Genomic DNA, 18,633 nt, shown 5'->3' with positions numbered 1-18,633 from the left:
TTACAAAGAAACTGTGCCATATTGGCCCTTTTTTATTGCTTTCCCTCCCGTTCGCTTCTCCTCCCTCCCAGCCCTAATGCTCCTCCTTAATGTGTCCCCAGTGGCTACAGCAAGGCTGGTCAATCTGCGACACAGAGACCGCAGATGGCCCAGCAGGACACTCTCAACCATCTCTGGGCCTGGAAGGCCTGGTTGCAGATTGTACCATCTCAGATGGCTGATGTGCAGACAGCGGCAAGTGCAATGGAGAAGTGGCAGTGGTGGGAGCCGGAATGCCGTCATCCTGAGAGAGGACAACACCTTCCAATTCAACTGACACACTGACACTCCCCCGGGGCAGCGCCTCAGCAGCTGGAGCAATCTGCTGGAGCACAGATTGCTGGCCTGCTTCGGCACCATGAGAGCCCCATTGGACTGGGGGAACCCAGAGACGATGGCAATAGTCAGTGATTGCATGGCATCAATCTGAGTCTGCATGGGAGCAGCCTGAGTTTGCATGCCACCAAGCACTGACTCCACTACAGCACTAAACCGTTGCATTGCTTCGGCCTGTGCTGCAATAGCTACTGCCACCTCACCCATGATACCCAGCATGAGGTCCAGGTCCCCACCGTCTCTCTGCGAGTCTACCATCCTTAGCAAACTGCCAAAGATGGGCTCAAAGGTGTGCTGGGAGACACGCGCAATGCTGGAGGTGGACTCCTCCAAACTCCTAGCAAGTACACCCATGCTCTCGAGCACCCTTGCCATTGTACCCAGAAGCTCGCTGTGCATCCCCATTGACCGTCTGGCCAAAGCCTCCACATCAAGGTCCTCATCTGAGTCCTGCTGAGCAGAACTCACGCATGAACTCACCCTCGGGGGAGATGGCCCCCGAGTTTCCCTTGCCCTGTGGTGTTGCTGCATGCTGCTGGGTCCCAGAGCTTCACCTACATCAGAGCCCTCGAACAGGGTCTCCTCCAGGGAAGTCATCGCCCCGGTGCCCGAGCCATCTTGTTCTGCAGACACAGGCGGTGCTGCTGTCTTGTCTCCTTCCTCCTCCTCTCCCGCATCGCTGCCAGTGAGGGTCAGCCTGCTGTGGTGGTGGCTGATTATCTGAACGCATAAAGGCATAGGGGAGGGGGGCAGAAAGGGAGCAAGGAAGGGAGACAGCAGACTTGGATGGAAAGACTTGTGGTTTTAGGGGGAAGTGGTATGAGAGAAATGGGAGAGGTGAAGAACATACTATTATTGTCCCCAGGGTGTTGGCCTCCCTGCATGCTGCAGCTCCCACGAGGTGTGGCCCAATTATCTAGTGGATTCGCTCCTCGAGGACTTTAAGGGGCCTGAGGTCTGCCTGACCTCCTCCCATCCGTTACTGCTCATGCCTGTTATGAGAAAGCTTGGCCTGCAAAAGAAAAAAAAAGCATGTGAGTGAGTGTGCAGCTATGTGTTTGTCAGATGCGCCTACCATAGTTGAATAGCTGTTTATGTATGCAAGTCATGAGATGTGGGTTCCTTTCATTAGGTGGGCACAGTTGGTGGGTAAGTGCTGGGATGTGGCGGCTTCTACAGTGTGTGCAAATAGTGAGGTTGACATTGTGGCATGTAGAGGTTTTTGAAGAATATACTTAACCTGACTATCCGAGTGAGGTCGTTGAACTTTTTCCTACATTGGGTGGCAATCCTGTCCACAACGTTTCTGGCGGAGACTTACTGCGCCACCTCCCTAAAACATGTTGAAAAATATTTGGTACTGGCCTCATGGCAGTCTCCAGAAATAGGTCGGGGCAGCCTATGATGTTCCAGGGCCCGGCGCTCCAGCTCTATTTAATGCCCGGATAGTGCATACATTTATATACAGGATAGTGCATAAATGAATGCTTCACATCTCAAAATACATTGATATATCTTTCAAAGGACAGGAAGCTTGCTGCATTATCTTCCAATTGTTTGTTACTCTAGCAAATGACACCGTCAGTCTTTTGCCAATAATGAATGCTCCCTAATATAATACAGGAAAACAACAGTGCACACGATAAAAGAGATTTAACTGGCAAGAAGCATTCCGCTCAATGGAACGTAGAAACAACGCATCACCAAGAATGTTTTTTAAAGACTTAGCCGGATTAAATGTGCTTTCTAATCGCTAGGTTTCCAGTAGTAGACATCCATTATATGCAGTCCCAGGAACCAATGCAGCTCCATCACATTCGGTGGTCTGGGTGCATTCTTGATGGTCTCCGTCTTGGAGTCCGTGGGTCTGATGCTGTCTGCTGCGATCTTTCTCCCCAAACATTCGACCTCTGGCGCCAGGAAAACACACTTGGAACGTTTCAGCCTGAGTCCCACTCTGTCCAGTCGCTTTAGAACCTCTTCCAGGTTGTGCAAGTATTCGGTGGTGTCACAACCAGTGATCAGGATGTCGTCTTGAAACACCACGGTGTGCGGAACCGATTTCAGCAGACTCTCCATGTTCCTCTGGAAGATGGCCGCAGCCGAGCGAATCCCAAAAGGGTATCTGTGGTATATGAACGGTCCTTTATGCGTGTTGATGCAGGTCAATTTTTTGAAGCTCCTGTGTCATATAAGCAGAAGTTAGATCCAGCTTGGTGAACGACTTCCCCCCTGCTAGCATTGTGAACAGGTCATCCGCTTTGGGTAGTGGGCACTGGTCCTGTAACGAGAATCGGTTGATCGTTACCTTGTAGTCCCTGCAGATTCTGACCGTCCCATCGCTTTTCAACACCAGAACAATTGGACTGGCCCACTCGTTGAACTCGACTGGTGATATGATTCCCTCTCATTGAAGTCTGTCCAGCTCGATCTCAACTTTCTCTCACATCATATATGGAACCGCTTGGGCCTTGTGATGAACGGGCCGTGCATCAGGGACTAGATGGATTTGCACTTTGGCGCCTGTGAAGTTGCCGATGCCTGGTTCAAATAACGACGGGAATTTGTTTAGCACTTGGGCGCATGAGGCGTCATCCACCAAAGACAGTGCTTTGATGTCGTCCCAGTTCCATCGGATCCTTCCTAGCCAGCTTCTGCCGACCAGCTGCAGTTCAGGTCGACTCTTTCAGGAAATTGCGCTCTTTGATTTTTTTTGTTTTAATCGGAAATTCAGTCATAGTGGGGGGCGGTAACTATACCAGAGGGGCAAAAACACGATGGTGACAGCAACTGAGGGGCGGAAATTGGAGACGGTGCGTATTCACCGCCACGATGACTTGATCGTGGCGCCACATCACCACCACTCTCCCCTTCAATTAAAGGGGAGACCCTCTGTGCTTTTTAAACTTCGGCCCACTGGGCCACCAGGGAGGGTTTCGACCGAGCCAGCGGCCTAGCACCCAAAAGGGGGTGCCAGGCTGCCTGTTAGCGGCCCAGCCAAACCCGGGGGCGTAATTGTCGGGCCGACATGGCATTCGGCCGACAAAAAAAAAACATGACGGCAGCGACAGTGCACCCTCCCCTTTAAGGGAAGCCGCACTGCCGCTGCAGAAGGCCTCAACCTCACTGGACCACCAGGGAAAAGCTTGTTTTGGCACAGCTGAGCGGACTGAAGATTTTCCGAAGAGAGGTTAGACCGGCAGTGCGCACAGTAATGAGGTGCTTAACACCGATCGACAGCAAAGAAGATGTAGGCAGGGGCGGCGGGGAATTGGGGCACCGCCGGGAAAACTCAGGAGGGCAATTGGGTTAGCAGTGGCCATTCCGCCAAAAGTCGGCAGCCACTCCACTCCGCAGCGTGGCCGCCGATTTGCGGTGTTAACAGGCCTTAAGGAAAGGAGCAATTTTGGCCCCATGGAATCCCCTTCAGTATTGCCAAATTTGATGAGACATATTACCAATGCTGTCAGCCCAAGTGAGACATCCTGGACCTCCCACCATCGATACCAGCCCTGCAAAGGCATTGTATACATCCTTGCACTAATAAATTGCCAATGATTCTCCCTGTTTTTAAATCGTGAATATGTGTTGATAATTCATATTGATACATTTTGTATATGATTTCCTCTCCCCCAGCAAACTTTAAGACAGTCACAGGTACTATAACAGCTTGAAACTGCTCCTGCTGTGTGTAATCTGCAATAAAGGTGCTAACTTTTCTATTATCAACCTTCAGCTCATTAATATCACCTGTTGTAAATTGAGTTTTGCTACAGTCCACCTGTCCTAAAATACACAAAAATATTGTAGGATGGTGTATCATTTAATAAGAAAGATAACTTAATATAGAAATTGGTATTAGTATCTTTGTATTATGATTAGATTAGATTAGATTGTTAAGAATCTACATGTGAATGCTAAGTAACAAGAGATGCCAGGCCAGCATATGTAAGTTTTAGAGTTGGTTTAGAGCCAACATTTCTAAAATCCAGCTGTTAAGCTGTGATCAAAAGACTGAAATAAAAGCAGAAAATGCTTGAAACCATTCTGATGAAAGGTCATCGATCTGAAACTATTTCTGTCTCCACAGATGCTGCCTGACCTGCTGAGTGTTTCCAACGTGTTTTGCTTTTGTTAAGGTGTGGTATTTATTACCATGCAGAATCGTCTTATCACAAAGCCACATTCTAGTCAGAATGGAATTTATGTGGTGTGATGTTGCCATCTACTGAGGAAGTAGCATTTGGCAGATTAGGATCACATGACAATAATCTCAGAATGAATAGGTTTAGAGTGAGTTTCTCCAACTAGGTGTATAAATTGAATCACTTTCAGTAATTCTTTGGTATTCCATGCTGATTACGTGGCTAGATTGGTTGGAGTTAAATGCAGACCCAAGAAATATCTTACTATAGTGAGTATATAGATGTATAACAAAAGCAACATCCAAAATAAAAACAGAAAGTGTTGGCAATACTCAGCAGGTCATTGATCTACTGAGTATTTCCAGCATTTTTTATAGATGTATAATTTGCTTGTACTTGGTCAATATTAATAAAATCAACAAATTGATTTAGCTCTGGTGTTCAAACCTATATAATTTGGATTAATCTGTTTGTAGTTTATTTGCTTCATGGGTTCTTTGCTTAAGAGTTCATAGCTACACATTTGCTGTAAAGAACTAGCAGGTTTATTAGCAAAGGTTCAACAACAAAACTGAACACTACCAGTTCATCCACCAGGCTTACAACAGCCTACCTCATCGTGGGGAACCTGAACTCAATTAACTGGGGTTTTATTGCATCTTGTGACCATCATGTGACTGGGTAAGGAACTCACAGTGCAACAGTTCCACAACTCTTTTGTTGCAAATAAATAAACAGTTAATCCAAGTGCCCCCTCATTAAAGGGGGGGACACGAAAAACTTTTCAGGTGCGCTTTCCAACAGCTCTACAACTCGTTTTGTAGGAAACAATAAATAAACATTAAATCAAGTGCCCCCTTATTAAAGGGGGGACACTACAAACAGTTTACAAGTGCCTTTTTATTTTTTGTGGGGTTTTTTGTGTTTTTTTCTTTTTTTGGCACTAAGCAATAGCTCCACAACTCTTTTAATAGGAGACAAAATTAACCAGTTAAGTCAAGTGCCCCCCAATCTGGGGGACACTCCAAACATTTTTCAACTGCCCTTTTTTTGTTTTTTTTTGTGTTTTTTTGACTTTTTTTGTGGTTTTTTTGTGATTTTTTGGGGCAATAAGCAATAGCTCCACAAACCTAGGAGCATGCTCACAGGTACATATTTTTTTTTTAGAAGCAAGGTATTTATTGTTGGTTATTTATGCAATATTTCAAAAGATTACTTATCTACATTACGATTACAATTTTACAAATTCGACTGCTGGGCCCGAGTATCTTGTAAGCTTTTAGCTTCCTCCCCCTCAGATCTCCATTTCTTTACATTTAGGCTGGCCATGCCCAGTTTCTATATTCTCCTTTGGCTCAGGAGACTGTCTTGAGGATTTTCTGTTTTCAGGGCATGTGGCCCAGGATTCCTGATCTCTATCTTCCTGTGCCCACTTGAGTTTCCTTGAAACCCTACATCAGTCCTAAGATTTGGATATTCCCAGTTATTATGTTCTGTTCAGTTGGTTTGTGTTTTCCTGTTGATCTTCTCAACTGAACCCCTATTCCACTTCCCCCCCTCAGAAGATACAGAGTCTCTGTGCGATTGTCCCATACCCGCAGAATCGTCTTCAATCGGCTGCTTCAGAGTCAGTGGGGATATGGAAGTTGTGACCCTTGTGTCCGTTGGATCACTTGGACCTGCCAATGTAGTCTGATCATCGTACAAGTCAGAATCAGAATCACATACTCATGGTACAGAAACACTTGATCCATATGAAGCTTCCTGATGTAAGGCTTGTTTTTACCAGGTGTAAGGGCTGGATTTTGATCAGCCTTTCCACCACGTTTTTCGACGGAAAAACCACCCAGTGGTAATTTCATCAAAGTGTTTTGAAATACCACTGGAAACCGGACTGCCGGCGTGCAACACTGAAAAAACCGCTTCTGCCCGAGTTTGGTGGTAGCGGTGATCTGTAGTTGAGGGGAAGAAACGCCGAGGAGAAGCCAGCCGGAGCAGCTCTTCGATCGGCGGTAGGTATGAAACCCTGCAGAAAAAGGCAGGTGAAAGTTTTTTTAAATTCTTTTGCAGTGATTCACTGGAAAAGGATCCTGTTAATATTCTCCGATTTTTTATTTTTTGTTTTTTTGAAAAATATTTTTTGTGGTTTCCCCCCTCCCTGGGCCCAACTCATAGCCGCAGGCTAAATTTGACCAGGATCGCGTTTTCCGTCAAGAATCCACATGGAACGCCGATTTTTCCCGCCGGGCGGATTTTTTTCCATTTTTTGATTAATTTTCCGTCGATCTTAATTGAATAATCATTGCGGTTTTTTGGGTGGTAATCTGATGGTGGTGGGTTTTGATCAAAATCCAGCCCGAAGAGTTATAAAAGATGGAAAAATAAAATGTAATTAATGATTGTTATATTAAAAACCCTGTCCATTAAGGTAAGTTTATTTTTACCCCTATTAAAAAAAATTCAAAAAAATACATTCTTGTCCAAAACATTTAATTAAATTCAATTTAAATTAATTTTTAAAATGTGATGGGTTTTTCTTATTTATTTAAAATGTATGTTTTTTTGGGGTATCCCCATTCATAGAAATGGTAATCTCCGTACGAAACTCACCATTAATGTGAATGGGGATATGTCATTTTCATTGGTTGGTCCATCCCACGTGATCCCAGGCTGCACATACACTCCTGGAATAGGTGGGTCCCTATGCTGGTCTGCGAATGGAGGCCTTGTAGTGCAAGTGTTCATTCCTCCAGGACCACCAGGTACATTCGTAAATATTTTTGTTGTTGGAGGCATCCGCCTGTGGGTAGCCTCCGACTGCAATTTCAGGGCCAATATGTATTCTTTGAAATGGTCTCTTTGGTCAACTCCATGTTTGCAGCCGCGTATTAGAAGGCATGGCCCTGCAGTCTTGACAGTTAGTTCACTTGGTTATTAATAATTCTAAGTCATTATCCAACCCAGGCCAATAAACACAACTTCGGGCCATCGCTTTCATGCCTACGATGTCAGTATGCTCACCGTAAAGTTCTGTCAAGACTTTGGCCCATAGTGCACTGGGAATGACTACTCTCAGGCTTCATTTTAGACAACCCTGTTCACATGATAATTCATGCCGACGATGATAAAAGGGCTTTGTCTTCTCGTCTAAATGCTTTTGATCTTCAGGCCACCATCGCAGGATGTATTCATAGGCCTGGTGTAACGTTGCATCTTTATGTGTGTGCTCTGCAATAACAGGTGGTAACTGGAAAGTCCTCATCAATGACATCTAGATTGAAGATTGACTGTTCACAGCCAATTTCAGAATCTTCATGAGGCAACATTGAAAGGGCATCCACCACTGCATTCTGCTTCAATGTACGATACTCGATTCTGTAATCATACTGAGACAATAAACTAGCCCATCTTTGTAAACTGGAAGCCGCCATAGATGGAATTGTCACCTCTGGGCCTAAGATAGCTAATAACGGAATGTGATTGGTTACTAGTGTGAATTGTGTCCCAAAAGAAACTGGTGAAATTTTTTAATACCAAATATAATAGGAAAAACATCTTTGTCAATCTGGGCATCATTTTGTTCACTTTTGTTGAGCATATGTGATATAAAGACAACTGTTTTTTCCTGTCCATCATTCATAACATGGCTGATCACTGCTCCCACACCATATCCAAAGGCATCACATGCTAGTCTTAGTTCACAATTCAGAGTATGATGGATGAGAAGAGCACTACTGCTTAAATGTCGCTTGCATGTGTTGTATGCACTCTGTTGCTCTTTGTCCCATATCCAACACACATCTTTCTTTAATAGATAATGGAATGGTGTGAGCACTGTCGCTAACCCAGGAAGGAAATGAGCATAATATTGGACCATGCCCCCTAAAAAGGATCATAATTCATTAACGCTTTTCGGTTCTGGAGCCATCATGATGGCTTGTATTTTCTCGTTAACTGGTTGGAAACCATTTTCATCTATCTGCAATCCCAGGTAAACCACTTCACACTGTATCAATGCACATTTACTTCGCTTCAGCTTCAGATTATGGTCATTGAACCATCTGAATACTCCCTCTAAGATTTCCAGGTTTTCCTTCTCTGTGCCAATGGTTATCAACACATCATACTGATTGCACAAACAGTGATTTATTCCCTCTAAGATCTAATCCATGGGATCCTGAAATATCTTTGGTGAGGACTTGATACCATATGACAAATTGGTGTATGAATATAAACCTTTGTGTGTGTTGACTGTCAGATACTGCTGATTATCCTTATCAACATTGAGCTGAGCGTAGGTATGGGAGAGATCCAGTTTTGTGAAGATTTTTGCTCCAGCCAGTTCTGCATACAGATCCTGTGATGTTGGTACAGGGTACTGTTCATCATCAACTGCTCGATTCAGGGTAATTTTATAATCCCCACGGAACCATAACACTTTGTCTGCTTTTGGATCTACAACGAACGGGATGAATCAGTCATTCCTATCAGTCTTCACTAAAATTCAGCCTTCTTCCAACTTATCAAGCTCTTGCTCAACCTGTGATTTAATGCATATGGTATTGGACTTGGTCACAAAAGAATAGCCTTGGTCAACAAAGAATAGGATTGACATCCGACCTAATCCGAATACAAGAACATAAGAAAATAAGAACATAATTAGGAGCAGGAGTAGGCTATTCAACCCCTTGAGCCTGCTCTGCCATGCAATAAGATCATGGCTGATTTTCTACCTCAACTCCACTTTCCTGCACTATCCCCTTATCCCTTCATTCCCTTAGTATCCAAAAAACTATCGATCCCTGTCTTGAATATGCTCAAAGACTGAACCTCCACAGCCCTCTGGGGTAGAGAATTCCAAAGATTCACCACCACCTGAGTGAAGAAGTTTCCCCTCATCTCAGTCCTAAATGGCCGACCCCTTATTCTGAGACTGTGACCCCTGGTTCTAGACTCCCCAGCCAGAGGAAATGTCCTCCCTGCATCTACCCTGTCAAGCCCTGTAAGAATGTTGTATGTTTCAATGAGATCACCTCTCATTCGTTTAAATTTTAAAGAATATAGGCCTAGTCTACTCAATCTCTCCTCATAGGACAATCCCCCCATCCTAGGAATCAGTCTGTTGAACATTCGTTCCACTCCCTCTATGTATATCCTTCCTTAGGTAAGGAGACCAAAACTGCACACAATACTCCAGGTGCGGTCTCACCAAGGGTCTATATAGTGGCAGCGAGGAAGATTGAGAAGAGGGTTGGGGCAATGACACAGCCCTGTTTGACCCTGGTCCGGACAAGAATTGGGTCTGTAATGGATCCATTGGTAAGGATCACGGCCTGCATGTCGTCGTGGAGCAGGCGAAGGATGTTGACAAACTTTTGGGGGCATCCACCTCACAAACTTTTGGGGGCATCCACCTCAGTCAACAAGCTCCCCGTTGGAGTGGAACTAAACTACAGAACCAGTGGGAAGTTGTTCAACCTTCGCCATCTCCAGGCCAGGTCCCAAACCACCCTAATCTCTGTCATCGAGCTATAGTACGCAGACGACGCCTGCATCTGCGCACATTCTGAGGCTGAACTCCAGGATATAGTCAATGTATTTACTGAGACATATGAAAGCATGGGCCTTACGCTAAACATCCATAAGACAAAGGTCCTCCACCAGCCTGTCCTTACCGCAAAGCACTGCCCCCTAGTCATCAAGATTCACGGCGCGGCCCTCGACAACGTGGACCATTTCCAATACCTCGGGAGCCTCTTATCAACAAGAGCAGACATTGATGTGGAAATTCAACACCGCCTCCAGTGCGCCAGTGCAGCCTTCAGCCACCTGAGGAAAAGAGTGTTTGAAGACCAGGCCCTCAAATCTACCAACAAGCTCATGGTCTACAGGGCCCACCCTCCTGTATAGCTCAGAGACATGGACGATGTACAGAAGACACCTCAAGTCGCTGGAGATATATCACCAATGATGTCTCCGTAAGATTCCTACAAATCCCCTGGGAGGACAGGTGCATCAACATCAGTGTCCTCGCCCAGGCTAACATCCCCAGCATTGAAGCACTGACCACACTCGATCAGCTTCACTGGGCAGGCCACATAGTTCGCATGCCAGACAGGAGACTCCAAAAGCAAGTACTCTATGCGGAGCTCATTCACGGCAAACGAGCCAAAGGTGGGTAGTGAAAACATTACAAGGACACCCTCAAAGCCTCCCTGATGAAGTGTGACATCACCACTGACACCTGGGAGTCCCTGGCCAAAGACCGCCCTAAGTGGAGAAAGTGCATCCACGAGGGGGTTAAGCACTTCGAGTCTCAATGCCGAGAGCGTGCAGAAGTCAAGCGCAGGTAGCGGAAAGAATGTGCGACAAACCAGTCCCACCCACCCCCTCCCTCAACGACTATCTATCCCACCTGTGACAGAGTCTGTGGCTCTCGTATTGGACTGTTCAACAACCAAAGAACTCACTTCAGGAGCGGAAGCAAGTCTTCCTCGACTCCGAGGGACTGCCTATGATGATGATGATATAATTGCAGGAAGATATCTTTACTCTTATACTCAAATCCTCTTGTAATAAAGGCGAATTTGCTTTCTTAATTGCTTGCTGTACCTGCATGTTAACAGTCAATGATTCATGTACAAGGACACCCAGGTCCCTCTGAACACCAACATTTCCAAATCTCTCATTATTTAAATAATATTCTGCTTATCTATTTTTCCTACCAAAGTGGATAACTTCATATTTCTCCACGTTATATTCCATTTGCCATGTTCTTGCCCACTCGCTTAGCCTGTCTATATTCCCTTGAAGCCTCTGTGCATCCTCCTCACAACTTACATTCCCACCTAGCTTTGTATCATCAGTAAACTTGGATATTTTACATTTGGTTCCCCCCATCAAAATCATTGATATAGAGTGTGAATAGCTGAGGCCCAAGTCCCGATCCTTGCGGCACCCCACTATTTACAGCCTGCCAGCCCGAAAATGACCTGTTTATTCCTATCCTCTTTTTTCTGTCCATTAACCAATCCTTAAACCATGCTAGTATATTATCCCCAATCCCATGAGCCCTAATTTTGTTTAATGACCTCTTGTGTGGCACCTTATCGAATGCCTTCTGAAAATCCAAATACACCACATCAACCTCAAAAAACTCTCAGATTTGTCAAACATGATTTCCCTTTCATAAATCTGTGTTGACTTTGCCCAATCCTATTCTTATTTTCTAAGTGTCCTGTTACCACATCCTTAATTATAGATTCTAGCATTTTCCCCACTACTGATGTCAGACTAACTGGCCTGTAGTTCCCCATATTCTCTCTCCCTCAGTTCTTAAGTAGTGGAGTTACATTTGCTACCTTCCAATCTGCGGGAACCGTTGTAGAATCTATGGAATTTTGGAAGATGACAACCAATGCATCCACTATCTCTATAGACACCTCTTCCAAAACCCTAGGATGTCGGCCATCAGGTCATGGGGATTTATCGGTTTTCAGTCCCATTAATTTCTCCAGTACTTTTTTTTTTACTAATACTAATTTCTTTCAGTTCCTCATTCTCGCTAGACCTTTGGTTCTCCACTATTTTCGGGAGGTTTTCTGCATCTTCTTCCATGAAGACAAACACAAAGGGGTAGAAATTGCCTCCCACCCAAAACAGGGCGAGCACATGCACCCCGTTTCAATGATTTTTACCGCAGCTGTTGTGGAGGTCGCCTATTGAGCGAAATTCCGCTCTTTGTTGTTTTTTTTTATTGGGATCCGAAAGTCACACTTAATCGGGGCAGTGACTACACAAGAGGGGCCGAAGTCGGGGGTGGTGAGTACACCTGAGGGGCAGAAGTTGGGGGGGGGAGGGTTGCGGAGTGACCGCCGTGATGATGTCATCACGTTGCCGTATCACCACGGCTCTCCCCTTCACTTAAAGGGGAAAGCCTTTGCGATTGTAAAACTTCGGCCCTCTTGAACCACCAGGGAGGGTTTCGGCCAGGCCAGAGGGGGTGCCAGGCTACCTGTTGCCGGCCCAGCCAAACCCGGGGGCATAATTGTCGGGCCGACCTCACAGTCGGCCAACAAAAAAAAACATGGTGGCAGTGGCAGTGAGCCCTCCCCTTTAAGGCAAGCCACACCGCTGTCACAGAAAGCCAAAGCCTCACTGGATCGCCGGGAAAAAACAGGTTTTGGCACCGCCGGGTGGCCCTGAGATTTTCCGAGCGGAATGTGCCGCCTTCGATGGGTAGATCAGTGGTGCGCACGGTGATGACGCACTTAAAATGGATCGGCTGCAGCGGAGCGGTGGGGGGGGGGTGGGGGGATCGGGGCACCGATGGGAAAACTCGGAAGAGCAATTGGGCTATCAGCAGCCATTCCACGAAAAGTCGGTGACCACTCCACTCGCAGCATCTCCATAGGTGATGTATCCTGTGGCTTGATGGGAACAAGCACATTTTTCGGGGTTTCATGCACCTCGGGGCCTGCTTCAGGTGTTTTCTTTCCAACACCACCCGGTTACAGTTTATATCATCAGGGACTTCGATGATACTATTCGCGGTGAAAAATATTTCTAGCCGCTCCACATATGCTCCGAAAGTTTCACGGTCATGATGGAATTCACCCAAACACCCTATTATTCCCATAGACACAGCCATCTGGACTCTGGCAGTTCAGCCAGTTGTGCTTATAATTTACCTTGGATTTTTAGCTTGCAAACAAAGGACCTCTCTAGTCTCTCTGTTGTTTGGTTGGAATCATCCACCAACAAAAATTTCAGCTAAGGAATCGAGGAATCCTATCCTTCATCACAAATGTGATATATTCTTTACGACCTCACAAACACACACAGATTTCACAAGATGGCTTCAACACAGGAATTTGTTAGGTGACCTGTCACCCGATGCTTTATTGTGAAAACATCAATGGCTGCTGTCCATTGGGTAAAACAGTAGTCCATTCGGTGGAATTATATATTACAATACCCACATAGTTTGCTTTGTTTAGATTTATGGCGCTCGTTTTGGATTTAACAAAATCACTTTCAAACTCAATATAAAGTTCTGTCACATTATGGTCACTCTTCCCCTTTACTACAAGGTTATTAATTAACCTTTTCTCATTGCACAATACGAGATCTAAAAAAGCCTGTTCCCTTGTTGGTTCCTCAACATACTGATCTGGAAAACCATCTTGTATACATTCCATGAATTCGTCCTCCACACTACTACTGCAAATTTGGTTTGCCCTGTCTATGTAGATTAAAGTCCCCCATGATTACTGTATTATCCTTGTTACATGCACCTCTAATTTCCTGATTTATATTATGCCCTACATTACCACTGGGGCCTATAAACAACTCCAGCTAATGTTTTCTGCCCCTTGCTGTTTCTTAGCTCCATCCAAACTGATTCTACTTCTTGATTTTCCGAGCTAAGGTCCTTTCTCTCTACTGTCTTTATCCTATCCTTTATTTTCAGGATACCCCTCCTTCTTTTCCATTTTGCATATCTCTTCTGAAATTTAAGTATCCTTGAATGGTTAGTTCCCAACCTTGGTCACTTTGCAACAATGTCTCCATAATAGCTATTGGATCAAACCTATTAATTTCTATCTGCGCTATTAATTAATCTATTTTGTTGCGAATGCTTCGCGCATTCAGATATGTTGCCTTTAGCTTTGACTTTTTTCCTTTTTCCCCTGATATCACCGATTACCTTTGTTACTCTCTATGTCCTTTCCTGACCCACGCTGCTTAGTTTTATCCAAAATTCAGCTCTGCTCTAGAGCCTTGACATTTCTCTTGCTGCTTTAAAATTACTCTTTCCTGACTCCTGACTCACTGAATATATTGCCTTTCCTGATCTATGTGCGCCTTATATCCCTTGATACCCCTGTATGAGTCCTGAAACATGTTAGCATATTTCTCCAGCAGAGTATCTAGCCGAGACTTAACCATTTTTGTACTGCAGTTGTTGTACCAATCCAAACAAAGCACTCTTAGCCAATCTTTGCCCATAAGTGCCGGCCGATTGATGTATTTCGCTATTATAATAGAAATCATGCTTATTGCCCCTGGTATTGTATTATACATTCCATTTGTCCAAGTGTCTGCAGATTTTCCCCGAAATATGTTTTCAGCTCCATGGGGCTCGGTTGTAGTGGTATGCTGCTAAAATTATTTTAATACACATCCTGACCCATTGTTCAGCAATCAGCCACTGTATCTACTGTCATATTAATCCATCAATTATTACTCAGTGCTATCGTTCTGAAATCCCGACTTACTGAATGTACTGCCTTGACCTGCACTGCATATACAACAAAACCTACACTGTTCCAATCGGTTTCCACCCAGTGAAGTCTTTGATTATTGTTGGGCCTGTCCTTGGATTTACATGCGGCTGCAATGTGTTCCCTTACTTGGCACCGATAGCATCTTTCCCACTTGAACCGACATTGTTGTGCAGTATTGTTGTCATTATACCTATGACATCGATTCTTCTTGGTTTCATAACCCTCCCTCCGACTAGGGCCCACCCTCTTCGGCGTTCTTACAACCCGGTAGCTATGAACTGCTACTACTGCCGGTAATGGGGGATATTCCTTAAAATTTTTCTCTGCCATCTCCTTGGAGGTAGCTATCTTGCAAGCTTTCTCAAAAGAGAGATTATCCATACCTAACAATTTTGACTGGATGCGTTCATCCGTTAGTCCACATACAAATTTGTCTCGAAGAGCCCCATCTAGGAATCCTCCAAAATTGCAGTGTAGAGATAATTTTCTTTTGGAAACAATGTATTCATTGATGGTTTCATCAGGCCTTTGGTTTCTCATTGCAAACTTATAGCTCTCTGCTATTTCTAAATCTGTGGATCAAAATGATTCTTCAATATGTGTAATATGTCTGAGAATAAAGCATCCTTAATCTTTCTTGGAGTTAACCGATTCAATAAGATATTATAATTTTCTGCTCCAATCATAACTGACAAAATAGCTTTCATCTTGTCCTGAACTGCTTGATTGCTTAATTCAAAACCTGACACGTCTGCTGATAATTAATTGATGTCATTAGCTTTAAAAAAACATTTGTAATCTTTCACTGTAAGATCTAACAATTCCTTATTCTTGTCTAAAGCTCCCAAATTATTGACATAGCTCATTATCACATCCATGTCACCTTCTCAGCTTAGCTTAACAGCCATTAATCACTCTCAATAATTTTGAATTGTTTTCCAATTGGCTTTTTATCTGTTCAACACTGTCAATACTCACAAAAAAAATGGTACTGTCAGATTCTCATTCAGGAAACACACTGCCGATATATCTTCTCACCGTGTACCACTTGCAGTTACCTCCTCATAAAAGGAAAATCCACCACAATTTCTTCATAAAGAAAATCCCATCCTCGTCACTGATTTTGTAGTGTATTTGCTTCATGGGATCTTTGCTTAACAATTCATAGCTACACATTTGCTGTAAAGAACTAGCTGGTTTATTAGCAAAGGTTTAACAATAAAACTGAACACTACCGGTTCATCCACCAGGCTCAAAACAGTCAGCTCATCATGGGGGACCTGAACTCATTTAACTGGGGTTTTAGTGCATCTTGTGACCATCACGTGACTGGGCAAGAAACTCACAGTGCAATAGCTCTACAGCTATTTTGAGTTGTAAACTTTAATCAAGTGCCCCCTGATTAAAGGAACACAGCAACTACAAACTGCAAACTAACCAAAAATGTTTAAGAAAGCCTTACAAATCAAGTCAAAATTTGGTTTCCAAGAGTAATGACGCAGTCCAGTCCCTCCGGTGCCCACCTGTCACACCAGGACGTAGCCGTGGAAGAGAGACAAGCAGTCTGGCTAAACGGCCCCCTCAACCACCCCGCTCCCTGGACCTGTTAATGATCACCTTGGCCATGCGCAGGAGCAGTCCTACGAGGAGGCCCTCCGACCTACCCACTCCCCTCTGCACAGGGTGCCCAAAGATCCCGGGCATGGGACTGAAGTGCAGCCAGAAATCGAGGCACAGCCCTTTCAAATAAGGGAAGAGGGCTGCAACCTCACACACTCTAAAAACATGGAACACGGACTCCTCAATACCGCAGAAAATGTAGGTGGCTTGGGAGTCCATGAACCGACTTAAAAACTTATTTCACGGGACTGCCCCATGCAACACCCTCCAGGCCAAGTCCCTAATAGATAAAGGAAGGATTCCCACATAGAGAGCGTAACAGCTCCACAACTATCTTGGTAGAACCTATAAATCAAATGCAAATCAAATGCCCTCTTATTAAAGGGGGCACCAAAACTGACAAATGAACAAACTTTAGGAACTGAAGAGATTGCAAAGTCTCTGCTAAAAGAATGGACTCAGTCGAGAATATTTTGTGGATTTTATGGGTTTTTTTCTCTGAGGGTATTTTCCCTGTGATGGGGTCACCCTGTGCAAATACGTGAAAAGGCTGGTTTGTTAAAACTCCAGAGACCGCATGGCAGTTGGCTGTGACAAAGAACTGTCAGTCATCCAGAATGTACGGGTTCACCCGAGCAAAAGGAAAGGGGCTCAGATATCGGAGGCATGCATAAACTATTGGAAAACCACTCTAATATACAAAGGCACTTCTCACCTCCATCTCAGAAAAGAAGTAGAACAATGGACCCACTAGCCTGGCCAGACCAAGAGGGGCCAGTTCTTTCCTACACAAAAACCGAGAGATATCCCAGACCTGGGGCCATCAGTTCAATACACATGGGTCTGATGGCCCATCACCAACTAAGCACCGGAGTACTTAGAAGCAAAAAGATTTCAAAAATGGGAAGGAGAGATTGGGGCAGCAGGACTCCTTTAAAGATAGACTCTTTTCCACCATTCTCCAGCATTCTGGAGCGTTCTCCAGCGTTCGAGCGTTCCCTCTCTCCCTCACTCCACCAAGACCGACGTGACAAGAAGAAGGACCAGCTGAGCGATCGAGATCAATTGTTGAGCATGGTCGCGAGTGTCCCAAGCCGGTAACCAGAGCGTCAGGCGAGCTGTGTGGGGTGTAAAGGGCTCAGAGTTTGCTTGGAAGTGAAGCTATTTCGACCTATTCTGGGTAGGGAGCTTCATGTGACGGGGTAATTCGCTGGTAGTGGGGGGAGTTAGACTCCACCATAGCAACAAGGAAATTACTGCATGTCACCGGTCCTCAGTGTTGTACTGTATGTTGTTTTAACCTGGATCTTGTTCTCCACTGAGACAGTGATTTTGTTTAGTAGTGTATGTTTTAGCCAGTGTATGTTAGACCAAATAAATAAGTGTGATTTTTCACCGAAGCATTCCTGTCCGTGACATATTCCATTTACACTCTGAATAATAATCCCCAGGTATAGAATTCTTGTAAGGCAGGGGTGATTTGAACCGTCCATCTAGCCATTGGGCCAGGATCAAAACCGTTTACATCTCATGGCGACCACAAAGGGACCTGGGTTAAAAGAATGTAAATCAGTCATTGACAGCGCTTCTAGCGAAAAATCCCAAATGGAGGAAGGGATTTCTTCATATTTATTTAAGAAGTGGGTGCGAGGTTTGTTGCGTGCTGAGCATCCAATGGATGCAGCAGCAGAATGGACGGAGGGCAAGGAGCATAGGCTCAGTATTGAAGAGACGATATGGCTCGTCTGTCTACAAAACAAGTCCAACTGCTAGATGAGCAGGTTGGTAAGTTAGAGGCAGAGCTCAGGGAGACCGAGGCACAGTCAGACGCAAGAGCTGTAGTAGGGAGCAGTTTATGCACAGACCTAAGGGATGAGAAGAGGGGAAGAATAAGCCAGGAGGAAACCTTCTGTAACCATAAGGAGTTCCGGCAATGCCAGATAACTGAGGCATAGGGAAACGAGAGGGCAGTTAGGAAGGAGAACGCTCACTTGTCGAGTGAAGTAAAGCCGCTGGAAGAGCAGTTGAAGGATATTCAGGTGGCATACAGAGTCGCCAGCACTAGAGGGTTTGATACGGGTAATAATGGTCCTTGCCAGCAGCAAATCCGGAATTTAACCAAATGGACTGCTTGGTAGCTCCGGGAATGGCCTGGGTAGATGAGGAAGAGCAGGGGAAAGATAAGGAGGACTGTGAGGCAGAGG

The sequence above is a fragment of the Pristiophorus japonicus genome, chromosome 10 (genome assembly GCF_044704955.1).
Source record: "Pristiophorus japonicus isolate sPriJap1 chromosome 10, sPriJap1.hap1, whole genome shotgun sequence".
Classification (NCBI taxonomy): domain Eukaryota; kingdom Metazoa; phylum Chordata; class Chondrichthyes; family Pristiophoridae; genus Pristiophorus; species Pristiophorus japonicus.
This window is presented reverse-complemented; position numbering follows the sequence as displayed.